The following is a 12342-nucleotide window of genomic DNA, read 5'->3' on the forward strand; positions in this document are numbered from 1 at the left end:
CCTGCCTCTATTATCATTGTATACATTATTAATCAGTATATGTTGTTGTTGTTGTGTTCACAAGTGGCTACAAGCTGCTTTATTTTCTTAGTCAAGGTATTTCATTTCATCAAATCAAAATGGACTAATTTTTTACCTTAAAGTTAGGCCAAGTTCTCATTTGATCTTACCAGTAGAGGAGTGGGCTATGTTTAAATTTGAACAACTTCTTCCAATAAAAGGTGAGAACTGATTTCAACTGTCCATCAGGGTTCAGTAACGAGTGTTGATTTTAGTAAAAAGCTAGAAACACTGCGTCATATTTAAAATTATTACAAATTTTTAAGTTTGTACTATTTATTAAACTAACCGTGTCATTTTTCTCTTTATTAATTATTCAACAACCCTCAACTATTGAACTAACTACCCAATTTTTTTTATTTATTTTTTATTTTTTTTATAAATATTACTAACTCTATTACAATTTAGTATTTGTTCATAGCTACTTTAATTTCTCAAACTGTTGAAGCACAAAGAGTCAATACCGCTCCCACTGAGACTCAAACCCATGACATTCTATTCGAGAAAGCCACTTCATGTCTGATAAACATTATTTTTAGTGTTATTTTACATAATCTTTTTATAATTAATTCACAATAATTGATTAATTTTTATCTATTTTTATTAATTATTGTTATAAGTAGTTTTTGTTAATATTGTTTATTTTTGGGTTGTTTTTGTTATTAAGTTAGTTCTATTATTAAAATTGTCAGTCTAATAATTTATTGAATTTAGATTATTATTATTATTATTATTTTGGAAATTATTATTATTATTATTATTATTATTATTATTATTGTTGTTGTTGTTGTTGTTGTTGTTGTTGTTGTTGTTGTTATGTTATTATTATTTTATTATTGTTATGTTATTATTATTTTGAGTTAAAAGCTCCAGTGGTCCTCCGAGTATTAGGGTATTACCAGGTGTGGTCCTCCGAGTTTAAAACGACCATGAGACGTCCTCTAAGTTCAAAAAAATAACCACCCGTGGTCCTCCGTTAGGTTTGGTGTCAAATGGACGTTAAGTGTGAGGGCAAACTTGTCATTTTTACTATGAGAAAGAGTTAATACCTCCAATGGTCCTCCGAGTATTAGGGTATTACCATGTGTGGTCCTCTGACTTTAAAACAACCACTAGACATCCTACTAGTTTAAAAAAAGAGTAAATACCCAAAATGGTCCATCGACTATAGCTAAATTCACAAATTAGTCCTCGACTTTCAATTTCAACCAATTAAGTCCTTAACTTTGTAATTTTAGCACAATTTGGTCCTCTGTCTATTTGACCGTTTGTTGACTGTGATTTTTGAGGATATATATGTAATTTCATGGTCCATCGTCGGTTTTTTAAGGTTCTGGTTGTATTTCCAGACCGCACTGTTACATTTGAATCCACTGCCGAAAGCAATCTACCAAATCCGGTCGCCTTTCTTCATCCTCCCTTTGGATTCAATGTAGTTGAGTTCGTACCAGAGCGAAGACGACGACGTGTTTCCGAACCAGTGCAACGTCATACTGGAGGCCTCCACGTGCTCCGACGAGAGCTGAAGGTTCTTCTGGAGATCGTTGATCACGGTCAACAAACGGTCAAATAGATAGAGGACCAAATCGTGTCAAAATTACAAAGTTAAGGACTTAATTGGTTGAAATTGAAAGTCAAGGACCAATTTATGAATTTAGCTATAGTTGAGGTACCATTTTGGGTATTTACTCTTAAAAAAACTACCACCCGTGGTCCTCTGTTAGGTTTGCTGTCAAAGGGGTGTTAAGTATGAGGGCAAAGATGTCCTTTCACCTATATTTCTTCCTCAAAAGTTTTGCGGGTCCCTCCACCCACAGAATGTCATCTCAAGAGGCCACTCTACTTCAGCGAGAATGGCAACGAAGGAAGCTTTTGCCTTTGGCTGTCAATGGCGAAAGCTGTGGGTTTCAGAAAACGAGTAGCTCTGGTGATTGGCGAACCACCTGTGGATTATACCATTAACTCCTCTCTCTCTCTCTCCTGAAAGAGGGAGTCTTTGGACGACCCTTCCTCCATTGTTTCCTGTTCCAGGGTAGTGATGTTGTATTTTTGTATGTGATGGAATGTGAAGATGGTGAAGTGTAAACGAAGGTTGTGACAACCCCGAGAATGCAAGAGAATTAGTTGTCACAACGCATTGATAAGAAGATTAGGTGCAAGGTAGGGATGCGAAAGGAAACATATGCAATGGACAAGGAAGGAAGGAACATAAACTGAAAAAGAAACAATCAAAATAAGGAAACGGAAATTGGATAGATGTACCTAGGGTTCATGCATCTAGTAGCCTAAGGTAGATGACCTATGTAGGAATGCAAGACTCTACCTAGGAAGAATTAATGGCACCTACACTAGGTTGCGTAGAACATAGACTCTCCTTTCCTACGTCGGTGGAGGCATTTAATCAAACATAAGGTGGGCGGTCTACCTTCTTCTCTCGGGCCTAGCCCTCTCGGATCGTAGGGCGTAGATTGGGACAAGTAGGACTAAAGGAAATGCAATCTCTTGCCAATTCATCAATCCAATACCTAGATGCAATCAAACCTAAGCAATCATCCAATCCCTACTCCCTCGCGCTAACTTTCGGGTTGTCCCGGTTTGATTCATCATATGCCACTTTGCCTCGTTTTTGTCCAATTTAACCTGTAAAACCATAAAATACAAAGTGCGGTGGCAATTTATAACACAATGCACAATATTAGCTTAAATGGCCTAAGAATGGTACACAAAGGATTGTTTATAGCTTAAAATTCACCCTTGATGGACCTTGAAAACGTGTGTTTTTTACACTTATCAGGTAGCTCTCTATGCTAATTCTTGGGCACAAAGTTTTCCTATACATCTACCCCACTTTTCCTTTTACTCCATGAATGCGGTATGCTTGATTAAGAAAAAGTGGTGAAAGTGGATACAGAAAAGGATCTAGTGACAGTGACCAGGAAACTGGACGTGAAGGCGATGGTGGAGGATTTCAAGAAGCATCTAGGGGGAAAATGTTGCAGACATACCATTGTTGTGAACGAATGAGGAAGAAATATAGGTGAAAAGACAACTTTGTCCTTAGATTTAACGTCCCTTTGACAGCAAACCTAACTGAGGACCACGTGTGGTAATTTTTTTAAACTAGTAGGACGTCTAGTGGTCATTTAAAAGTCGGAGGACCACACCTGGTAATACCCTAATACTCGGAGGACCATTGGATGTATTAACTCATACGAGAAATGACCCGGTTTGTCCTCCCACTTAACGACCATTCGACACCAATCCTAACGGAGGACCACGTGTTGTTATTTTTTAAAACTCGGAGGACCATTGGAGCTATTAACTCTTATTATTTTATTATTGAATAAGAAAGGAGGGACGCAGAGTGTTAATCGGCCATGGAGGAGCGCAATCCAGAATGAGCACCGGCGTCAACGAGTCCGATTCCTTTGGAGGACCCGGAGATGGATCTCGGTGAAAGTCGTTGAGCCTGCAAAGTATATATAAGTAGAGGGTGTCTTTGAAGAAGAGGATATCGATCGTTCTCTACCCCAAAAGCCTTCTCTCGGGGATTGATCTTGTGGCTCCTCCGGCGGTGTTGGGAAGCTCCAACTCCGGACCAATTCCAGAGGCGGCGACCGTGGGCTTCAACAAATTATTTGGGCGGCAGATTCCGGTCGGCGGCAACAGCAAAGAATTCTTTAGCAGCCTCAAACTCTGCTGGAGGATAAGAACGAAGCATAGAATGAAGTGTTACAAAGCAGAGAATGAAGTGCAAAAGGTGACAAGGGAGAAGATGAAGTAGAGGGCAGAAAAGTCTTTCACATGTTGTAGATATTTTTGGCTGTTATAACCGTTCATCTTTACTTCATATATTAGCTTCATATATTAGTCTTTAGTGTTGTGGTTCAGAACAATTTTTTACCAATTCAATGAAACAACTCCTCCTTCCTTTCTTCGTTCATCTCTCACCGTTCATGTAGTCACTTTCCGACATGGTATCAGAGCCACCACGGTGGTTCACCTACGCCGCCGCCGACATCGGAGAGTCGAGTCGAAGAAGCCAGACTCCTGATGCTCGATCTCCATTGCGATCTTCTCCGATCAATCCGCAAAGGATTATTGCTACACAGAGTAGCAACAATGCCGATGCTCAGCAACGTTTCTGCAGAGAGAAGCAGAGAAGTCAAAATCCAATTCAGGCGATCTCCACAATCGTTCCGCAGCGGAAGGAAGGAGCTCGTCCGTCAATTCCGATCGTTCAAAATCCAGTTCAGGCGACCTCCACAATCGTTCCGCAGCGGAAGGAAGGAGCTCGTCCGTCGATTCCGATCGTTCAATCTCCAGTTCAGGCGACCTCCACAACCGTTCCGCAGCGGAAGGAAGGAGCTCGTCCGTCGATTTGGATCGCTCGATCTCCAATTTTGGCGATATCCATAGTTGTTCTGCAGTGGAACCTGTTCACACAGAGGAACTACCATCCAGAAGATCTGGAAAAGTCCGATCTGAAGAAGATGGAGCAGTCCTCCGACTCAGCCACAGCGGCGTCGAGTGCTCGTGTAAAGAGCAAAAAGAGTGTGATTGAGAGTTTTTCGTTGTCCGGCAAGGTTTCGGAGTTCAGCGAATGGAAAGTGAAACGAAGCAAGGATGCATCTGAGATGAATGGCGAAACCAACTATGTTCTGTTCGAAACTCTTGTCTCCTTCTCTAGATTAAATCTAAGCTCAACATCAATGGCCACCATCCAGTCCGTCAAGGCACGCCAGATCTTCGACAGCCGTGGAAATCCTACGGTCGAGGTTGATGTGTTTTTGTCGAATGGTCACTTGGCTAGAGCTGCTGTCCCTAGTGATGCATCGACTGGAATTTATGAAGCCCTTGAACTGAGGGATGGAGGCTCGGAATACCTTGGAAAGGGTGTTTCAAAGGCTGTTAACAATGTGAACTCCATTATTGGTCCAGATCTAGTTGGCAAGGATCCAACTGATCAGACTGGTATTGACAACTTCATGGTTCAACAACTAGATGGCACTCAAAATGAGTGGGGATGGTGTAAGGAAAAGCTTGGTGCAAATGCTATCCTGGCTGTGTCTCTCGCGGTTTGCAAAGCTGGTGCAGCTGTCAAAAATATTCCTCTGTACAAGCACATTGCCAACCTTGCTGGTAACAAGAAATCAGTGTTGCCTGTTCCTGCTTTCAATGTCATTAATGGTGGATCCCATGCTGGAAACAAACTTGCAATGCAGGAATTTATGATTCTTCCTATTGGAGCTTCAAGTTTCAAGGAGTCCATGAAGAGGTTGTGAAGTATACCACCATTTGAAGGATGTGATCAAGAAGAAATATGGGCAGGATGCCACAAATGTTGGTGATGAGGGTGGCTTTGCTCCTAATATCCAGGAGAACAAGGAAGGTCTTGAATTACTTAAGATAGCTATTGAAAAGGCTGGATACACCGGGAAAGTTGTTATTGGAATGGATGTCGCTGCATCTAAATTTTATGGAAAGGATAAAATGAACTCAGATGTGACAAAGGCCATTCAGAAGGTTGCTGCAGCATATGATTGCAAGATCGTAGAGGGTGTTTTGAGTCATCAAATGAAGCAGTTTGTGATTGATGGAAACAAAGTTGTGTTGAGTGTATCTAATCCTGATACTAGAGTAGATGATGCAGAATTTGAAGAAAATGAGGTTTATTCCATTGACATTGTAACAAGCACTGGTGATGGAAAACCAAAACTCTTGGATAAGAACATTGTTTCTCCATTTCACTCTTTTGTATCTAAGCTGGGCATGTAAGATCAACACGCTCCAGCTTACGGGGGGGGGGGGGGGTGTTGGAGGATAAGAACGAAGCATAGAATGAAGTGTTACAAAGCAGAGAATGAAGTGCAAAAGGTGACAAGGGAGTAGATGAATGTAACACCCCAGATTTCCAAGACATTTAAAACTTATAAAATAAAGGTGAAATCTCATTAATTCCCAAAAACGTAACATAAAGAGTATGGGGTGCTATGCCACACCTGAGCTAGAGAACTCAGGTGCACAGGCCAACTAACTAATATCCTTAATAAATTAAATGCATAACATGGCACGCAGGCCGAAAGGGAAACTATCTACTTCTACGCTCCAAGATCTAGCGCGCTCCAGTGACTTATTCTTCTGTGCCTGAAAGCCAAATATATCTGTTCAGCGAGAGATGCTGGTAACCCATTCCAACGCGTTGAAATACAATACATATATACATACATATATATATATATATATATATATATATATATATATATATATATATATATATATATATATATACATACATAGATATACGAAAAGTCATTTCGAAGCATGAAGATATATCCTAAGAGACTCTAGCTTTCAAATCAGGGAACCGACTCGACAAATAGGGGTACACACAATCTACAGTCATAACCAAGTATATACGATTCTCGACATAGGGCACAGTTATAGATAAACACAACCAATAATCACAATTAAACATGTATAGTTACTAGCAAGAATCCTATGGTCACGTTTCCATAACAGTCACAACATCAATCCTTCTTATCTCATCATATAGCACACTTTGTTGGCGCCACAGGACCAATCGCATGCCCATACATGAGGGTCAGCGCATATAGCTCTGACACGGCCCTGCAGCACCCTGCCCCGTCTCGAAGCACGGAGGGGTCGATCGCAACCGACCGATGAACCGCAACTCTATATAATATTTATATACCTGACCGGTCTTTACCAACCTGGTTAACAGTTGGGATGGTTCTCAACCCATTCAACTGCCCGTATAGTGGACCTCTGTCCTATATAATATTTATATACCTGATCGGTCTCTACCAGCCTGGTTAACAGTTGGGATGGTTCTCAACCCATTCAACTGCCCGTATAGTGGACCTCAGTCCTATATAATCTTTATATACCTGACCAGTCTCTACCAGCCTGGTTAACAGTTGGGATGGTTCTCAACCCATCCAACTGCCCGTATAGCCAATTTGATCGCAACCAAATTGGGGTACATGCACACATAACACATAGCAAGTACATGCAGTTCACATTAGCACATTGGGAAGGGGGAAGAAATCGTATAACGAATCCTATGCGTGGTCATCCACATACTAAGAATAACCCTAAGGGGTTCATACTTCTCATACCTAGGTCAATGGGATACCGATTCACTAGCATGCAATATATATAAGACTTATTCATCCTACGAATGGTACCCGAACATCAAACTAAACAAAGGCACGATAGGAGGGGTCCGTTAGGACACCACGGGGGTCGGGGGAACATCAAACGGGGAAGCCGAAATCCCGGGTTGGGGTATTTTCCAGCGGGTAGCCGGTGGGTGAGGGTTCACCCGCCGGCGTGTACTGTTCCGGGCAGCGGGTGCCCGGCGGGCAGCTGCCCGCCCGCCGGCTGCCCGCTGCCGGGGCTGCCCTTCTTGGCCGCGGGTAGGTAGCGGGTCCCCTACCCCCACCTACCCCCCACTGACTCTTTTTCACCAAAAATGCCCCGGGAACCTTTGTGGAACCCGGAACCATGCTTAGACACTTTCAAACGCAATTGACAACAACACGTAGACAATTAACGGATCGAAATCAAGAAACATACGACACATATCCTAACATGCTTTTCTAAACACAATTAACACCCAATCATGTGAATTCCCACCCAATACATCAAGAATACCACCATACGAGTTTCACGATACAACCTAGGGTTCTAGTTACTTTTAAGTCAACAAGAACACAATTCCTCTCCTAATATCAAGATTCGGTAGGAATATCACATAAACATCAAGAACATCATGCCATTATCAAGAATATCATGTAATCATCAAGAACGCCACATATTCATCAAGAACACCATAATTATCAAGAACCCGTCATCGTCAAGATCATCAAGAACATCAATGGAATCATAACACCAATTATCAATATAACGAATCATCAACACACAATAATATGGGGAATCCTAAGGGGGAATCATAGCTATGAAAATAGGTTTTGTTGAGACATGGGTTACCTCTTAGCCTTAATTAATTCCTTGGCTATGAAGGGTCTTTCTTTAAGCTTTCTTCTTTCTTGATTTCTCCTAGGGGAATTCTTGGAATTCTTGGTGTGGTGAGAGATTATTGTTGTGGGAATTCTAGGTGCCTCCTTATGTTCCCTATTTATAAATTTAAGAGTCTTACTTAGGGCCTAATTACTATAGGTTTGCTAACTCTATTCCTTTTAGGACTAAGGATTGGGTTTAGAGATGAGGGCCCACGGACTATGGTCGGCCTTTATCCTAATTAATTTCTGTAATTTAATTCTTTCTTTTGGGTTATTGATTAAATGATTTAATTTATTTTAGGGATCGTAACACGGGGTTATACACTCTCCCCCCCTTAACAGGAAGCTTCGTCCCCGAAGCTTGGTTCTTGTCGAGTGACTTCTTCTTAGTTACCTGGTGTGAAAAGTTCGGGGTAGCGTTCCCTCATCGTGTCCTTGAGTTCCCATGTCGCTTCCTCGGTCTCATGGTTGGTCCAGAGAACTTTCACCATTTCTATGGCTCGACGTCGTGTGGTTCTTGTCTTGGTGTCCAGGATTCTCACGGGTTTTTCTTCGTATACTAGTGATTCGTCGAGGTCCACGACCTCGGGTTGAAGCACGTGGCTTGGGTCGTGCACGTATTTCTTTAGTTGGGATATGTGGAATACGTTGTGTACTTGTTCTAGTTCAACGGGTAGCGCGAGGCGATAGGCTAGGTTCCCAACTCTTTCTATGATTTCGTAGGGGCCGATAAATCGTGGGCTGAGCTTCCCTTTTCTTCCGAATCTCATCACCCCTCGTGTGGGCGAGATTCTCAACCAGACCTTGTCCCCGGTGTTGAATTCGACTTGTTTCCTCCTTGGGTCGGCGTAGGACTTCTGGCGGTCCTGGGCAACCTTCATTCTTTCCTGGATGTGTTTGACCTTGGTTTTGGTATCTTGTAGGTATTGGGGCCCTAGTGCTACCGGGTCGACCATGTCTTCCCAACATAAGGGGGTTCTACACTTTTGTCCGTATAGAGCTTCGTAGGGTGCCATACGAATGCTTGCGTGGTAGCTGTTGTTGTATGAGAATTCAATAAGGTCTAGGTGCTCCTCCCATGTCCCTTGAAAGTCTAACACACAGGCTCTTAACATGTCTTCGAGAGTCTGGATGGTTTTCTCGGTTTGGCCGTCAGTGGTGGGGTGGAAGGCTGTGCTCAATTTTAGTTGTGTCCCCAAGACTAATTGCAGCGATCTCCAGAATTGTGAGAGGAACCGGGAGTCTCTATCGGACACGATGCTCCGGGGGATTCCGTGGTACTTCACTACTCGGCTCAAGTAGGCTTGGGCCAGTTGTGTCATTGTCCATGTTTCCTTCATGGCAATGAATCGCGCTGTCTTGGTTAGTCGGTCCACTATGACCCAAATTTTATCCTTGCTGGTTTTTGTTGGGGGTAACCCTCCGACGAAGTCCATGGATATGGAGTCCCACTTTTCCTGTGGTATCTCAAGGGGCTGTACGAGTCCCTTGGGTTTACATCGTTCGGCCTTCACCCTTTGGCAATTCAGGCATTTGGCCACGAAATCTGCGATTTCCTTTTTCATGTTGGGCCACCAAAACGACCTTTTCACATCTTGGTATAGTTTGTCACCCCCTGGGTGAACTGAATATGGGGAGTTGTGCCCTTCCTCTAAGATCTGTTGTTTCAAGTGGGGTGCGTTGAGGGCACGCACCACCTGCCCTGGTAACGGAGACTGCCGTCTTCGTATATTTTGAAGGGCCCTTCCTTCCCCTGGGTTAGGTCGAGGCGGATTTTATCTAGTTCCGGGTCCTGCTGTTGTCCTATTTTGATTTCCTCGAAGAGTGTAGGTATGATTTGCGTGTTGAATAAGTGGGCGTCGGGGTGGATTGGATCTTGCTCTATTATTTCCAAATTCAGTCTTTGGAAGTCCTTGTATAGCTGGTCCGGTAGGATCCAGGTGGTGTTGAGGGAGTGGTTAGTCTTCCTGCTTAGGGCGTCTGCCACAATGTTAGCTTTTCCCTCGTGGTATTGAATGTCTAGATCGTAGTCCTTTATGAGTTCTAGCCACCTTCTATGTCTCATGTTTAGGTCTTTCTGGGTGAAGATGTACTTTAGGCTCTTATGGTCTGTGTAAATCTTGCATTGCACCCCATATAGGTAATGCCTCCAAATTTTTAGTCCGAACACGATAGCGGCTAGTTCGAGGTCGTGGGTGGGGTAATTCTCTTCGTGGGCTTTGAGTTGCCTAGACGCGTATGCTATTTCCCTGCCCTTTTGCATTAGCACGCACCCCAATCCCTTTTTGGACGCGTCACTGAAGACCTCGAACCCTTCCTCCCCGGAGGGGATGGCGAGCACGGGTGCCGTAGTTAGCTTATCCTTCAATTCTTGAAAGGCCGAGATGCAGTCGTTGTCCCATCGGAAGGGGATTTCCTTTTTCATGAGTTTGTTGAGAGGTTGGGCTATCCTGGTGAAGTCGGGTACAAACCTCCTGTAGTAGCCAGCCAGGCCTAGGAAACTTCGGACTTCTGAGAGTGAGCTTGGCGTAGTCCATTCCTTAACGGCACGGATTTTGGCGGGGTCCACCTTAATTCCTTCCTTGGCTATCACGTGGCCCAGGAAGGCCACACTGTCTTTCCAGAATTCGCATTTAGAGAACTTGGCGTATAGTTGGTGCTCTCTTAGAGTTTGCAGGGTTATGCGGAGGTGTCTTTCATGTTCTTCCTTGTTTCGGGAGTAGACTAGGATGTCGTCAATGAAGACAATGACGAAGTCATCCAAGTGGGGTCGGAATACTCGCTTCATGAGGTCCATGAATATGGCGGGGGCGTTGGTGAGTCCGAAGGGCATTACTGTGAATTCATAGTGGCCGTAACGTGTCCGGAATGCCGTTTTCTGAATGTCCTGTTTGGCCACTTGTATTTGGTGATATCCGGATCTTAGGTCAATTTTTGAGAATACCCCTGCCCCTTTTAGTTGGTCGAACAAGTCATCAGTCCGGGGAAGGGGGTACCTATTCTTTATTGTGACTTGGTTAAGTTCCCGGTAGTCGATGCACAGGCGCATGCTTCCATCCTTCTTTTTGACAAATAGTACTGGTGCCCCCCATGGGGAGGTGCTGGGGCGGATGTACCCTTTATCTAGCAATTCCTGTAGTTGCGTTTTCAGTTCCTTCATTTCTTTTGGTGCCAACCTGTAGGGTGGTTTAGAGATCGGGGCAGCGCCAGGTATGAGGTCTATGGTGAACTCGACTTCTCTGGCTGGGGGTGCCTCGGGGATTTCATCTGGGAAGACGTCGGTGAATTCGTTTACCACTGGAATGGTTTGTGGTTCGGGGATTTTGGCGTTGAGGTCTTCGACCGAGCATAGGAAGGCCTCGCTTCCCTTGTTTAGGTATTTCTTCATTTTCATCATGTTCACCAATTTGATCCCTGATTCTTGGTGGGTCCCGCGGTATGATACCCTTTTACCGTTTGGTCCCCGTAGGATCACTTTTTGTTCTCCGCATAGGATTTGTGCTTGGAATTTCCCTAGCCAGTCCATGCCCAAGATCACTTGTACCCCGTCCAGTTTGAATCGTATTAGGTTGCTGGGAAATTCCACCCCTTGGATGGTAATCATTACGTTCTCGTACATGCGGTCGCATTTTAGGATTTCGCCGGAGGCCACCTTGACCTGAAGTCGGACCTTGGTGCTGGTGTTGAGGCCAAGCTGCGTGGCAAACTCGGTTGCTATAAACGAGTTGGTAGCCCCCGAGTCAAATAATATACTGGCGGGGGTGGCGTGTACCAGGAAGGTCCCGGAGACTATGTTGCTGTCTCCGATCCTGGCTTTGCTTAGAGTAAGGATCCTTCCCTGAATGGTTGGCGTTGTGACCTTGTGAGGTGAGACTGTAACACCCCCATTTCTTAAACTACATAAACTGTCGAAAATACGTACAATTTTCTTTTTTTTTTTTTTTTTTTTTTTTTGTTGCAAACATATATAATTGCGGAAGCAAAATAAAACCAAAAGAAACGGAGAGTGCTACCGCCACGTTCAGGAATTTCTCTTATACCCAAACGCTAAGTCTAAAAACAGCTAACTAAAACAACTAAAGGTATGAACTAGTACATGAACAACTAACAATTCAACTGTCTAACTAATAAATGATATCTCTAGGTGGTTCGCTCATTCTCATGCCCAATGCTCATGCAAGAGTTCCTGCAAAAACAATTAAAGAATAGAAAACAAAGAAACACACAAATTCAG

General features: G+C 43.5%; 1 pseudogene; it reads left to right on the plus strand.

The window, feature by feature from the left end:
- Positions 1 to 4713: 4713 nt before the first annotated feature.
- LOC109179845 lies at positions 4714 to 5838 on the plus strand (annotated as a pseudogene).
- The last annotated feature ends 6504 nt before the right edge of the window (positions 5839 to 12342 follow it).

Source organism: Ipomoea nil, unplaced genomic scaffold (genome assembly GCF_001879475.1).
Source record: "Ipomoea nil cultivar Tokyo-kokei standard unplaced genomic scaffold, Asagao_1.1 scaffold0980, whole genome shotgun sequence".
In the NCBI taxonomy this organism is placed as follows: Eukaryota; Viridiplantae; Streptophyta; class Magnoliopsida; order Solanales; family Convolvulaceae; genus Ipomoea; species Ipomoea nil.